This window comes from Homalodisca vitripennis, unplaced genomic scaffold, assembly GCF_021130785.1.
Source record: "Homalodisca vitripennis isolate AUS2020 unplaced genomic scaffold, UT_GWSS_2.1 ScUCBcl_2881;HRSCAF=8024, whole genome shotgun sequence".
NCBI classification, from domain to species: Eukaryota; Metazoa; Arthropoda; class Insecta; order Hemiptera; family Cicadellidae; genus Homalodisca; species Homalodisca vitripennis.
Genome location: NW_025779004.1, coordinates 38,972 through 56,017, shown reverse-complemented (window position 1 = coordinate 56,017; position 17,046 = coordinate 38,972).

The following is a 17,046-nucleotide window of genomic DNA, read 5'->3' as shown; positions in this document are numbered from 1 at the left end:
ACAGAAATCTGTAGAGCTGTGCAAACAAATACCATGATATATTAAAGAGAAAATTTAATTATTTCACATGTATTCATAAAAACGGTTTTACTCCCCCACTCCAAGGGCTCAAAACACTGTTCTTTAAACTTAATTCTAAAATAAAGCAGGAAATTGGAATAACTTTCAGTGACTGTAACTCATCTTAGAATTGTTAGGACGTCATTAAAAAATGAATATGCCAATGGTGTCCCTTTTCAGATGAAAATTTCGTGTGAAGCCGTAGGTATCTAACTATTGTATTACATTGCATGGTTATCTCATCGTTTTCAAATCGATACTTCTAAAGATTTATTACGTAACTGTAATAAGACGTAGTTAGATCATTTTATTCTCTTTCCTAATATTTAAATCTCACAGTAAGACCTCAAAACAAGAAAAAAATGAGTATGTGAGTGTTTTATAAGATTTAAAATTTTATTCCGAGATGAGATTTTTAATAAATCTATAAATACCTGGGCATTTATAAATATTAGGTATACACATCTGTACATAAATAACTGGGAGTTTTGTATTCCTAAGTGAGAAAGTTGAATGTTAAGTGTCGAATTATAAGTTTCGTAAGGAGTTCAGTTCTGCGTTTGCGTAAACTAAGAATACCCAAAACCCAACGTGGGTAAAAGTTATTTTTGTCAATTTCCGAAAAACATCGGTGGTTTCGCAAATATTTTTACACCCGCCGCGCTCTCGGTATTTTACTCCGGCAAATGTCCGAATACTCTCAACGACGTGAGTATTTCACAACATCTACCTTGCGAAGTGAGTAAACATTTCGGGCATGCTCCAGATTCGGTGTTTGAGTACAAAGTATAAGCTTTGGAGATGTGGATTTTGCCTCTGGAGGTTATGTTCAGTTAAATTGTGCAGAAAATTTCGGTGAGTGCCAACATGAGGAAAATTGCAATAGGCTGGTTCTATATGCAAAGTTTACTGATGATTATATAGTTTTAAGTTCCGTCAGTTGTTATTCTAAACAGATATACAGTAAAAAGTAGAAACATTGATACTTATAAAATATACACATCTTTTAATTTGAAATTTCATTAAAACTTGTAATATGCTGTAGCTCTAAGGCTATAATGCTTTTAGAGCATGGAAGATATGATATCTTCCCTCTGACTTGATAAAATGAAGCTACTTTAATAGCGCCAAAGGATACTGTTCTACTTTGACGGAGAAATGCTGGGATTTAATTAATCCTCATAAATTATTACATTATCAAAGGCTTGTGAAAATCTGTTGATAATTATACTACTATCAAATATTGGATGATAGTTTGGTATAATCTCAAATAAAGATCTCAAAATTTGTGAACAATTAAAATTCAAATAATAATATATAGAAATACACAGATAAGTGATGATTTCATCGTTAAAACTAAATGGTTTTGTTTTCATCGACATAAATGTAATTCGGACTAATTCCCATAAAAAATGTATGCAAAAGAAATTGGACTACTAACTTTTTGAAAGTAATTAATAATTTTAATTACTATGTATTTGCTTTCAGGGGTTCATAATTTAAACCATATACATGAACCCTGAAAGAAGGCAAATATGAAAAAGCCTAAACACCACATGACAGAAGCCGAGAACAATGTTTGCAGAACAAACGTTGAAAACTCTGTCCTTGAATTAAAAACAAACCACAAAGGGTGGTTATTAGGTTTACCATTGTGAAAAGTATGCCTGACATATCAATTAAAAAAATTAATAATTACTGATATTAAATTTTTATTATATGTTATAACTTAAACCAAACTACATTTAAATTATATCAGGAAAGGTAACAGTAATAATTAATATAGTATAACTTTTTCTATGATAGTATTTTTAGGTAACACATGAAACTTTGCCATAAAGAGGGTCGTAAGCTAGATAAATGATTTAAGGTCCGCAAGTTTATAGGTAGCGGACTGTGTCGCAAAAAACAAAAACGGCCTGATTTTACCTGACGTGATAAGTGGTTTGATTGTAGACCCATAAAACTGTAAAACAAACGCACTGTTCCTATTGGCAGACCAAAACGGCAGTTGTGAAACGGTTTGAGAAGACGTGCGTATTTTCAATGCCTATTCACCAACCAAAATATCAACTAGTGGCGAATATTATGCGAAATGAAATAAAAAATTTCGCTTATGGTGATAGAGCAATAGTCGTGGAACCAGACGAAGATAAGGAAAACTCCAAAAAATGTTTTCTTTCTCCGACAGTTGAGATCTGACAAATATGAGACTGTATTTGAGTTCTCAATATCATCCTTACGACAATATCGACGCAGACGTGTATTTTCTTTGAAATGTTTACTTTTAAAATCTCCATTAGGAGTATATCTAATGACGATAGAGTGATAAAAATAACAAAAAAATATTCAAAACCACAAACTAATTTCGAAGAATAAATTATTTATGAAGAATATCCAATACTTTTCGCCTAAAGTAACAAAATGGCGGGAATGAGTTGGAGCTGTTTAGTCATGAATACTGAACGATGCCTGAGGAAAAGATAATATTTATTTAACTATCCGGCCCGCAATAACTTCGCTAACAAGAAATATCACAGAACTTAAGCTATTAAAGTTAAACTGAGTTTCCAGACAATTTTCAAGTTTAGGATTTACATAATTTATTTCAAAAATGTGTTTCTGATTCGATTTAACTGTAAGTTTTACTTGTTTTAAATAATACATTTAAAATCTGTCATTCTTCTAAAAAATGTGACACGTATGTTTACCATGTTTGATACTCCTATCGTAAAAATTATGGCGTATACTTAAATCATTTATTTAATTGTTTTGTTTTCAGTTTACATAAACTATTCAAGAGTCGTCATAGCTGACAATTTAACAATAAAAACTGTTATAATTCTTTCAATTTTATATGTCCAGGCGAAAAGTATACCGATGTTTATTTTTGTTTCGTACGTGTCTAATAGAATAATGTATAATACAATACAGTAATAATACATAATTTAAAAGGAAATAATTAAAGATTGCATAACACATTACTTCCACAAGCATTAGTTACTCCTAGACCGTACACATTGTTAAAAATATAATTTTTTTAGATAAGTGTATATTATATAACAGGTAAAATAGTTAGCGAATTATTTATCTAGTCAGATAAAACAAACTTTAAGGTCAATTACAAAATTAATTTTCGAAGATAATTGTACGTAATAGTTCAATTGCTCTTACACTATTTAGAACTAGTGTTCTATGCGGTAGATCGGTGAGTGCAGACCTACATTCTGTATTTCAGTTATAATAGTTGGTGTTTTGTTATTATTAAGTGCATGTGTTAGAGTTAGTTTGCACAGAGTTGTCACACGATGTCACGATGTATTGTTTATGTTTCCTGACTTATGCTGTGGTATGATTTGTTTATTTTAACCTAGATTGTAATTTGTTTGTTTACTTATTTACCTGAGGAAGAGATCACATTGTAGGTCTCTGAACGATGCCAAACCCCTGTTTCCTTTGCAATCCTTCCACAGTCAATAACAAACTTCGAATGGAGTATATCTCTTACGTAAAAAAAACATACCAATAGCCTAAGTTGAATATATCCAAATACCAACATCAGCGTTTAAATTTTATAAGCTAAGAGCCATCCAATATAAAATTTACTTGCAGCCAAAGATCACAAGAGAAGAGCTTGGTAACTCATCTTCTACAGGGGAACAACTTAATAAGTCATAAAACATTATTCTTTCTAGTTTTGGGTGACCTGGTTTATTTATTCTGGTAGTAAAGTTTACTTGATTTCCTTTTATAGTTTATTTTGTGCTATGTTTAGATACTGCCATGAATTTTTATTCTTATTAAAACTTTTACAATCGCTTTGAAAATTGCGTGCGGTACCGCGGGTAACAACTACTTTGTAAGAAACATATATTTTTCACCTTACAACAGGTTTACTAGTGCTTAATATTTAATATTTATTTATCTACAAATATAAATATACTAATATATTTTAAAATCCAATTATAGAAATATTGACTAAACATTGCATTTGATTTAAGCAATGTATCGGATTAAGTCATTTACTTACTGCAAGGAATACGTTTAAGTGTGAATAAAGATACAACAGAGATTTACATCACGAGTAGAGACGCCAAGCGGATCTTGTTGTGTTTATGGCGGTATCGCGAGTAACAGTTTGGAAAGATAAGAGGAACGGATCTGAGCCGGTCATTTGTGTCTTTGACGTAATCCTGAAAAGTTGTATCTGCAGTTTGCCAATTCACTACTAAGTTTTGTTCAGGCACATTTTATCCGATTGCTGCAACATTTATTTTATCACGTTGCTCGTATTTAACACTATAGGAGACTAATTCGTTGGCGTCAGTAGAGTGAGATCATACACGTTCTTTGAAGTTGTGTAAAAATGATTGTAAATTAAACTCGTAATTATGGGAAATATAGTAGTTGCTGTCTACAATTTCTTCAATACAGTCTTCAGTTGGTGATGAGCGAAAAGAAGATTGTATTGAAAAAAAATGAGTACACCTACCGTTATCACGGTGAATTTTACTTTTGAACAAAATAAAAAACATAGATTTAAGTGATGAGATTGAAATCTCTCATGGCAAGACGTTAACTTGAGTTTGCCAGTTTGGATAAACTGATGTCTAATATTAAGAGCCAAAAAGGAAATCTTAACTGTTTCAAAAAGAGATTGTTATCGTTTCCTAAAACGATATCACCTATGATTGGTCTCAACTTAAGGAAGGTGTGTTTTAGGCAGAAAGTTTGAATTGAAGCAATATAAAGTTCAGGTTGCGATATTACGGGAGAGTTCTAGTATCACTGACTCAACTGATAAGAAGATTGTGATCCACTTAAAATCAAGTGTTGATATTGTGTGAGATCATTTACTTTCGTAATCAGTTATTTCCCAAAAATAAAAATTATATCATGAAGACCTACAGTGGAAACTTTCTTGTGAACAATAATTGATAACATATTGAACATATGTGGAAGCGGGGGTCTAATCATGTTCAAAGGCATGGCAGGGATAAAACTGTCATGCCTTTAGCGTGATCATATTAGTACATCTGATGACGTATCCTGACTGTACTCAATTCAGTGACGTCTTAACTGAGAGAATAGTGGGATGGAGGAATGGTGGACCTGAACCAAAATTAAAAAACATTGCGTTGTTATACATCTGTACAGACAGGATAAACTGTAGTTACTATTTTGTTTCCATGAAAAATTAGCTATCCTCTAGAAAATGTTTATTAACACTAAAAATTATGACAGATTGTTTTCTTGCTTTTGAAAATTTGTTTACAGTCGAGAACTCCTACCTATTGATAATGTTGTTATTCAATTTTAATTCTTTTTCGGAGTAAAGTTTAAAATGTTACAGACCTTACAGTATGGCGTTTTAGTTGTAAGTTTATCAATAGATTTATTGTTTTGTATTTCAAATCTCCCTACGCCTTATTTTTACTATGCAGCCTGTAAGTACAGAACCTGCAATACCAAACCCGAGGTGAAGGATTAGCACCGCAAGTCGGGGGAGGGCTTGGATTAGCTGAAAATCCAATGAGCAGACAAGAACAAACATTGATATCATGTAGCCTAGAGGGGTGCAAGTTTATATGGGGTTACGGGAGTATATTGCAATATTTAAATGTTAAAATGGCATTGCCGTGGGCATAGGTAAACTTAACCAATGTTAACTTAACTAGTGTTAATAAACACTAGTATCAATATACTATGTTTGAGGCCAGTCTCAAACATCTAACCGCATATATTTAGTTGAAACGGATTTCCAATTATATCCATCCTAAATAATTTGAACTGTAAAAAAATACAGAATGTCCCATAAACAGAGAATAACAATAAAGAAACAAATTAATAATATTTTGATGCAGAAGCAAACATATGAACAATTTTATTACTTTGAAAATTAATTCTCTTATGTCGTATTTTCATGACAACATTTCGAACGAATACACTTTGTAACGCTAAGTCAAAGCCCTAATATCATTGGATTAACAGGAAATCCACTGCATAGATTAGAGTAAACATTAAAAACACGTGGATTACAAACTTGGTCGTAAGCATGAGAGGTTTACTTTTATAAAGCACTTTAAAGTAACGAGTTGAAAAGAGAACGATATGTAACGAGACTAGGACAGATCGCTAATTATCTGTGTTATATTTCAGTAAATAAGAATATACATTCTATATTTTTGGCTTTAAGTGAAATATAAGATATTAAATGTCATGAAATGAATATTTAATATAATGGCGTATATATACGATTTACCCCATGACTGAGATGATGTGAAATCTTATAGTCGAAATAGGGGATTTGAGATTTCATCTTGCGTATTTTCACTCCATGTTCTAGAATGAATAAATATATCTACTCAATAATTCATAGAGAGACATTCATAATGTCTGCTTTATTTGGACATTATGTAACTAAACATTGACTTTAAAAGGTATAATACAAATGGGTAATTAATTCAGTGCACTTTACGATCAAATATCCATTAAGACTTATATACTTACGCACAATATATTTACTTCTCCTTTATAGAATATTTGTGTATCCTGCTTGGAAATTTAAAATCACTTTATTTCTTAAAGGAAAGAATATTAAATCTCTTTGCGAAGTGATAACCGATAAAATCAACAGCAGAGTTGACGTTGCATGAATAACTAAAGATGATTAGAGAATAATGGTTGCGTTATTGCGTGTAATGCAATAGATTTGTTATTAAAATTAAACATTGCTTAAGGCAACTTTTCTACTATATAAAGTTTTTTATTGTATTACTATAAATAAAGTAAGATTGTATAATAGATTTGGTAAGAGAAGAAGGATAACTTGAGTACGAATTGACTGTTAACTTATACACGAAGCTTCATTACTGTATTCTAAAGATTAAATAGAGGATGTATATCCCCTCTCGGCATTTGGCTGAGCGTTAGCGAAGCCTACTTTCTCCACTAAATCGAGCTATTGACTTATAATAAAATTTTGAATATAACTTCAGCAAAGAATGTTGCGCAACCCGCAGTCTGGCGTACATCCACCTCCTTTTACATGGATTTCCGCATTCAATCGTAATTTATAATTTTATAACATTTTAAAATATTATGGTTTATGGTTTTATTTATTGTACTTCGAATTGTATAAATCTCTCAACCTGAAAATATTTTAATCTACGATTCTGATGAACATTATTGTTGTTATTGTACTACCCTGTTATTGTACCATCCTGTCCGCCTGCCCGGCCATTGGTGGTGGTTCGGAAGTCACCTTTAAGCCGTTGGTCTCCAGCTTAAGTGTTACAGCGAGCTTCTTAGCCGTAACTTACCTTGGTAAAATAAAAAACTACTTTACATGGTACATTTTATAATACAGGTTAGCTAGTAGATTGTTAGCTACAAACGTTTCGTTGGAAAAAAGTAAAAGTGTATCATTAAAATTGTTGAAAATACTCGGTAAGTGTAATTTAGATTATATTAAACGCATTCATGCCATTAAGAATCAAATAATAAGATATTAAAAATCACATATTATATCGTATACATTTACCTTCCTCACGCTATAAAGTAAATTGCCTTAAGTCGAGTATTTCATGTAATATACAAAATATATTATATTAGCCCTGTTCAGGCATGAAAAAAGATAAATGTGATACAAACAGGATGTTTCGATTCTAGGAACGTTCCGGAAATAAATATGACGTCACGTTTTCCCTTTATCACTTTCCGCACCACCCAGTGCGAGGTTTGTGGGTTCCGTACAACACTGAAGCTTTGATTTACAACATGTTTCTGTCCAACACGAGCTATGCTTTTTTTCTTGTTTTTGATATTTAAATATTTACTTAATTTAGTTTACTAAACGATTAAGCGATAATGTCTTCTCTTATTATCAATATACAATATTACACGTACCATACTGTAAGCAGCCGTTAATTTAACTGGTCGATGAACAAATCGTAAGTATTAAATGAAGATGATAATATGAAAACAACATTTACTGTTAGCATTTTGAATTAAATAAAAATGAATAAATGATTATTTCTTAAAAAACACAAATATTAGTAGCAAGACAAAGTCATATGAGTATTACTAATGTATACTAACATAATATAAAATTCTATTATGACAAATCAAATATAATTTTAGTAGGAAAATAGGGTCACAAAGGCAAAGTCTGATTAGGGATTACATAAGATAAGTTAATTTACATAAAGAGTCCATTTGCGGTTGCAGACACTATAACAAAAATATATGGTTTTAGGTGGTTTTATGGTGTTAGGTTTAGGATTGGGTGTGGTAAATTTTAACTAACTATGTTAATTTATCTATAAGACTAGCTTTTCTACTGAATTAATGATTAAATTAATCTAAGCTCGAAGCAGGAAGTGTGTAGAGGTTTTATTGACTGTTAATTTTTATTTTAGTCTATTTATTGTTGTAATTTTAAGGCTTTTGTAAGGCTGTTGTAATTTGTTATCGTGGCTTTTGAAAGAAGCATAAAATTGTGGGAATAAACCATTCGAGACAGTACATATTAGATTGATTAAAACACAGAAATGCATCCACCGTATAAAAGTACAAAAGTCTCTACCGGCGAGTATATCCTAAATAGTAGTTCGAAAATAAACAAAGAATGAATATATTTATGAATAAATTATCATACTTAATATTTCAATATCCTTATGATGATCTAATACGCATGATGAAATATTCCGTATCTTTATGCACCTTGTGAGCAACAGGAACTTCGTCTGAAATATAGCATTGGACTTTGGCGGGTCTAGAAACACTTCCAGTAAGTGATGAACAATATTTTCACAGAAGAGGAATCGAAGATTTGCAACTACTCCGTCTTTTACCGTCCTAGAAACATGGGAGTGTTGTACCGTAAACGATTTCTTCACTTGAGAACTTTGAAGTTTAGTCAACATTGCACTTAGCCATAAAAAGATATTTGCGTTTGCTGCCGAAGTGACAGGATGTTCAGTGTGGGTAAAGTTGGAGTTAAAGGCCGCCTCCATGAACAGTGATGAGTCAATCACTACGTCTTGGTCATGTTACAATGGAAGGAAGGCTAGCTTTTTCCGGCCTTTACCAGTGAAAATGGATTAAGCTCAGTGGTTAGACAAGTTGGGGTAGGAACGGGAGTGTTGAACAACCTGACGAGATCGTGGTTCGATAACCAACTCGGCCATCCATCTCCAAGTCCAGTGCTCACGGGAATATAAGGAGTAAGCAATTAGAATTCACGAATATTTATATACGGTAATTGGATATTTAATAAAACTCATCAGTATTTCTCATATTACTTTGGTGACCCAGGATAAAAAAAAACTTACAAGATAATAGTACAGAGGTGGGGTTTCCTGGTAAATACAATATTTGTGTGGGAGAAAAAATCCCTATACAACGATCTCATTTTTAACCCCATGCCATTTTAAAAATTTAATATAACTTTCTGGCCCTTAATTTGAAGTGTGTTTATTAGTATATTCAAGAGTAATTCCGTATTTTTGTCATACATAGAGGAGAGAAAGTAACAAGGCATGGAAAGAGAGGTAAACACTTTTGATTGATGGGCAGTACAGTCCTATAACATATTTAAATGCTCTTAGCGTGTGAAAACCTTCCCAGTTTTGTGAGTGACGTCCTATATTTTATTGACTATGTTAATTCTTACGTTGATATTGACTACAAAAAATTGTACTTCACCATCCAAGTTGTTACATTTTATTTCACTATTTTTCCTAACGCTGGACAATAAAAACAGATTGCAAACCATAAAAAATATGTATTTTACATTTTTTACCAAATTGTGGATAAATGGTAAATACGTTTACTTTATTATAGTAAAATTTAAAAAAATCTTGATTCCAAAAGAAATTAATTTCAAATACATTGTCGTGTTCATGTTCCTAGTCGTGAAGATATTGACATAAAACGAAAAATATCAGCGCTTTTAGCAATGGCAAAACGAAAATATGTAAATCTCAATTTGTTCTTGAGGTAAGTTAAGCTTCGTTGAAGCTCAGTTAAATACAACGAAGGAAAATTCGACATATTGAATTCGATGTTGCTTCTAAAGAAATGAAGCTGCACGCTACTTATCAAGTCTGTAACTCAATTAGTTCTTGAAGTATCATTTACATACAATCAGTCTGACAGAAAATAAACTTTCTAGCTCTCCAAGCACATTTTATAAATAAAAAAAGATTAACATTCAATCTACCTTACGTTAAATCATGCAGGCGCTACTTTTAGTAACAATTTATTAAGTGTAGCCTACTCGGTAATTCTTTGCCTTATTTTAAAGCAGTGTTTATTTGAAAAGCTAAATAATTAGGTTCTACGAAACACGTAAATATCTCACCAATTTTGACTTAAGTAAATTTTATTATAAATTCCAAAAATTTTAAACAAAACCTGTGAATTTAAATAACACCTTACACCTTATGACCACATTACTGCGATTTAAAAAAATATATACTAATTAATGTTCCAATGTACCACTGTAATTCTGCTATCTTTGTTATGACAACTTCTCAATAATATTAGGTAACTTATAGGAAATAATCCAATACATAAATTGGATAAAGTTAAGTAAAGAATGAAATTTCACACGGTGCCCAAATAGTTCGTTAGTATAATGAACTATGTACACTTTTTGTTTCAAGAATTACAAAAGATTGTTTTCGAAATTTTCATAAGTGAGACCTTGGATAGTACATTATACGATTAGATTAGATTCTGCTGTAACGAAGTAAGTTATCATATTCACTACAGAAAGTTTAGCTCGTATACTAGACGTTTAGTAATATTTACAATATTATTTGAATAAATTAATATCTGGTGGAGAATAAATCAAAGTTATCCTGCCAAGGAAAGTAAACCTCGACAGGGTGTAAAGTGGCAAAGCGAAGGAAGTGCGATAAGAGAATCTGTGAGTAAGGAAACAGAAATCGTGATCTACAGCCGCGTGTCCTCTGACCAAGTAGCAACTTTCGCAAGATTCATTGTGTACTTGAAACCAACAATCTTACAAGCTTCGTGTTTATATCACACGTTTATTTAATAAAAACAAAAGTTCGTTATTGGCGATGGTTGACTTGAAGGGACTGTAGGATTTCGGAGGTTTGCTATTATTATATGCCACAAAAGGTTGTAACATTATTTTTAAGTACTTTTTGCAACACTTATTTCGAAAATAAGTATGAGACTGCTATAAATACCATCAAACTATTAGAACTACCATTTCTGTTTGTGATTTATTCAGCCTTAAAAGATTCTCTGAAGAGATAAATAAATACTTAAGATCAACATATATAATTTTAAAGTACAGGGATTATTAAAACGTGACGCTGACAATGCCTATGACCAAGGCAGATCGGATAACAATTTACGACAACTTACCCATTCAAAAAAATGAATAACAGCTCTAATTAGACCGGAGACAGTCACGGAGAAATATTTAACGATTTTGAATCTGCATGAAAAATATCATATGTACAGATATGGCGAGGAAAAGTCACTTTTTGACATATATATTTATGAAAATGATACTCCTTGCAATAGTTTTGGGTCCAAACGGAAATATTTTAATGATTTAATTATTAATAATAATTCTCACTAACGAGATAATTCTTATCACCTCACTTTGACGACCTGTAAAATGGTGATGAAACATTAAGATGATCTGCAATAATCACCAATAAATCTTCAAAAGTATTTCTTTAAAGTATACGTGAAATATGCAAGTACGTATTAGTACGTAGTCATATCTCAAGCTGCATATAACTTAAAAAAAAGGAAAATATGAGACAATTACTGACTTGTTTGTCCATAACATTTAGCTATGGATGACCTTATTATATTCTTTATAGTTTATTACAACTTTATAAAAATATGAACTAAAAAAAGTTAATGCACATATATTTTAAAAATTTATGCGTCAAGTATGATAATTTATTAAAATTAATCTGAATCTATAAAATCCCCCTCTACAGTAAAATGTCAAAGATGTATACAGTATTTGAGATCAAATTTTTCAATATTATAATTATATACTTTTTTATTGACCTCATTAAGCTGATACTAATATGTTTATAGTTCATATTTAATAATTGTATTGGCCGATCTTTTACAGATTTGTCTACTTATGATAGTGTATAACGAGTGATTGAGGGTAATTTTGAGGTAATATAAGACAATCGATTGCCATTTACTACTCTTCCGATTATACCTAATCACTTCAGTTACCTTATTCACATTAGCAATTATGCCTGGCATTATTTTATTTTTTATACAATACTGTTTTAAACGTTATATAATTTGTTATATTTATGGCAGCAGTTTAATAAGCAAATTTAAATTTTCCTTACCAGCGATATGCCAAGTAATCGTTATTTAGAGAGTTTTATTGTCATCACTGAGGAACAATCAACCTCGATGATATCAATCAAACAACAATTCACTTAGCCACTGTCAATAACAGGATCAGAAGTTCTCGCTAAGAGAAATTAATTGCTACAGGTTCTGTCGTGTAAGGTGTTGGCAGTGTTTCATTTAGCTTTGACGCTGATCAAGCTTTATTTCCAGAAAATGAATTCTGCAGATAAACAGAACCTTTCATTGCAATGAAAATTGGTAAGGCTCTTTGTTCTGTTTCAATTCTGTGAAAGTCATTCGAAAGTACGTATTCAATAGCATACTTACATTGCTGTCTGTTTTATGAAAACATTGAGTCTTTTAGACGGCAATTTCTTGTACAGCTCCCTAGCGAAAGTATACGTGGAATACGCAACGGGTTACGATTTTTTTCTAACTTTGACAAAGCACCATAAATAGTAATTTAAATATGTAAGGTCGGGTGAGCGTGTTGGCCAGACTTTCACCCACCTCGACCTATCCAACTTCCAGGCAATTTGTCGTTCCCAAAAACAAGCACAATTTTGCCAAAAAAGCATTAGAGTTCATTGTGCTTTCATTTTCACATAAGGGGGTATGACGTCAATTTAACAAAAATCACATTTTCATTTTAAATTTGTGGAAGAGCTTAGTGTTCTAGAATATCACGGCAAATAAATCTATTAATAGTTCTTCTGCCAAAGGGTAACATGGTCCCGGGACAGAGCACACCAAAAGTTTACTCTAAGAGAATTACTGTGATGTTCTACAAACGCATTACAGTGTCCATTGTTTTCCTAGATACGTACGCTATGACCATGGACCTTTCCTGATAGATAAAGATTGAATTGGTTTCTATCCTCTTCGTCATGTGGGTAGGGGGTATTTAATACATGCTAAAATAAAGAACAGAAAGAAGAAATAAGGCAAAAGGTTAAAATATACCTACAAATATGTATTGAAATCTAGTCCGGCGTTGTCCCCACCTGACGAAGGGTGTGGATTCCAATCCTCGAAACATTGTGTTATACCTTTTGTAACATATAACGATGGCAACTGTCCAAAATCCTGCTATACTTTCAAAGCTTCCATCATCAATAGAAACTTGAATAACTGATTACCGATAAGCGATAAAAAGTTTGTCATGACTTTGTAGACACACTATACTTGGTAAGAGAAAGATAGAAAAACTATATTTTAATAGAATTATATATTATAATATCATATATAGAAAGGTAGGAAACATTAATTAAGGTCGTTAAGTTGTATCACGTTTCGCGTGGTTCAGAGGCTAATAGATAGGGCTGGAACTGCGCTCACCCATGACTATGGAGTACAGTTATTAACAGAGTACAATATGTGACAAATTGTGGTTTAGAGCACTTTGTGGCTTCGAGGATAGTTCGAGAAGTAGTCAATCAGCGTCGATGGTCGCATTGGTTCTTTTCCATAGAGATAAAAATTGCACCAGTAGTCACTTCTAACCAAACCTTTTGTTATTCATAGTGATCAAAGTCTATCCTCTTTCAACATTCAAATCCCTTATCTGTGTCTTAACTCTTCATTTATAATCTGAATAGTCAGCAATGGTGTGAGTTACATACATTAGTAATATTTCATCCAACGAATTTAATTACAATTGTGGTCTTGATATAAAATTCACGGATTATATAGTATATTAAATTATACACGGTGCAGTTTTATATAAATAGTTAACTTACCAGAAGTCAGAGAATGGTATATGTGACTATCAAGACTTTGTCCTTCTTTCTTGGAAAGTTTCAGCAAGAGTGAAGAATTTCCTTCCTCAGAAAAGGGTTCTTGATCCTTGGATGGATGTGTAATGTATTGAATTACAAATTGTTAATGGCAAGTTAAAGCCACAGCCAAAGACCAACTGTATGATCTATGATGCTGTGACGTCATATGGGGTGATTAGTTTGAATAAATGCCATTGGCTGTTCTCATCACGCCACCAGATCACACCACCTACCACTTCCAGTGTCCTGCCCTTGTCTCTCTCTCAGTTACCCTCCAACCTTAACCGAGCACAGTCGATGATGTAAACTAATTCAGTCTTTTATTCCGATTCCCCGTAACCCGTACACAACAATTGGCGACGAGGTATTAATGCGATCCCGCGAGTGCAATGCAACCTGTTCGATTGTGCGTAAATAATTTCTCCGAAAATTATAGTGGGAGGAAGTGTGTCTGTAGTTTGGCGTCACGTGGACTCAAAATCGGTACATTTTGATGTTGGAAGACAAGGTCGTAAATTGGAGCAGTTCGTCTTTATTTAGTGAAACAGTAGAAATGGCGGGAATTATTGGCGGAATCGGTGACTTCGACAACAGTGCAGAAACTTGGAATTCGTATGTTGAACGATTTGAATTATTCGTTGACTGTAACAGTATTAGTGACGACAAAAAGGTTAGTACGTTACTAACAGTCGTGGGTGTGAAAACGTACAGTTTGTTACGAGATTTATGTACGCCGGAAAAACCTTCAGTGAAAAAGTTTGATGAATTAGTGAAGTTAATTCAGGATCATTTGTACCCGAAGCCATCATTCATAGCTGAAAGGTACAAATTCAGCAAAAGGAATCAACAGGAAGGAGAATCAGTCGCAGAGTACATCGCCAGCCTCAAGAAATTGTCTGCATACTGCGAGTTTGGCGCATCCCTCAACGACTATCTCAGAGACAGACTGGTGAGCGGCATCAGGAGTGAGTCGACCAAGCAGAGGCTGTTGGGAGAGACCACCCTAACCTTCGACCAGGCTGTGAAAATCGTCTGCTCAGTGGAAGCGGCGGAGAAGAATGCGGCGGCATTGACAGTTAACGGCGGCAGCCGGGTCCAGCGGATGGCAGCGCATCACCACCCACATGTGAGAGTCGGCGGCAGCGGTGGCAGCGCGAGCTACAACGCAAGGCACGAAGTCAAGGTGCAGTGTACCTGCTGTGGGCAGTGTGGTCACTATAGGAAGCAGTGCAAATTGTTTGGTGTTGTGTGTCACAAATGTGGTAAAAGAAATCACATATCTAAGGTATGTCGATCTACTGAAATTAGTAAGTTACCAGACAATCAGCTTTCGAAAGTTAAGAAAGGTATATCTTATCAGTCTAATTTTCAAAACAAGAAAAACAAAGATTATAAGATACATAATTTTGTAAATGATAGTTCAGAACTGTCAGATTCAAATAATTCTAAGAATTATGTTCAGAGTGATGAAAATCTTGAGAGTTATGTCGAGGACATACAGAATTTATTTAAAGTAAATGAAACTCACCGTAAAAGAATTAGAGTTGACCCAATTAAGATTAAAGTCCTAGTGCAAGGTCGAGAAACCATATTTGAAGTTGATACTGGAGCTAGTGTCACAGTGTGTAGTGAGGATTTTTATGAAAATAATTTTAGTTCTTGTAAATTGTTAGAAAACGACCTAACTTTGAGTTCGTACACTAATGAACCTATTATACCTGTGGGCAAAGTTAATGTTGATGTTTGCTATGAGAAAATACATAAATGCTTAGATTTGTATGTGATTAGAGGAGGTTCACATCCTTTAATGGGTCGTGATTGGCTTAAGGTACTGGGAGTTGACATTTCGTTTAAAAATAACTTGTGTGTTATAAACAGACCTATAGATAACAATGCTAATTTCGAGACAATGACGTTTGAGCTAACTAATCAATTTCCAGAAGTGTTCACTGAGAAACTAGGTCAGTATACAGGCGAACCAGTAAAACTAAATCTAAAAGAAAATGCTAGACCTAGGTATTTTAAGCCAAGACCGATACCATTCTCATTGAAAAGTAAGGTAGAAAAAGAACTACAACGCTTAGTTGACGAACAAGTGTTAATTCCAGTAAGCAGCTCGGAATGGGGAACGCCCATTGTACCAGTATTAAAAAAGAACGGTGAAATTAGGCTATGTGGAGACTTTAAAGTTACTCTAAATCAGTATCTAGAAGTAGACAAGTACCCTATACCTAGAATAGAAGATTTATTTGCAAATTTACAGCATGGAGAACGTTTCTCTAAAATAGATCTTAGTCAAGCCTATATGCAATTAAAGTTAGATAGTGAGTCACAAAAATTATGTACAATTAGCACGCATAAGGGTCTTTTCTCATATTGTAGAATGCCTTATGGAATCTCATCAGCCCCAGGCATATTTCAAAGAGTTATTGAACAATCTTTGCATAATTTAGAAGGCATATCAGTGTTCATGGATGATATTCTTATCACCGCACCTAATAACGAAACTCATGTAAGTAGGTTGCAAGAGGTTTGTAAACGCCTGAGTGAAAAAGGATTTACCGTAAAGAAAGATAAATGTACATTCTTTGTAGACAAAATCGAGTATCTTGGTTTTAGTATCGATAAAGATGGACTGCATACCTCTGAATCTAAAATTAAAGCTATAAATCAAGCACCTGTACCTAAATCTGTCACTCAAGTCAAGGCTTTTATTGGCTTGGTAAATTATTATGGAAAGTTTATCAAAAATTTGTCAACAATCTTGAGTCCGTTGTACAACTTGTTAAAAAAGGACGTGCCATTTGATTTTGATGAAAAATGTCTC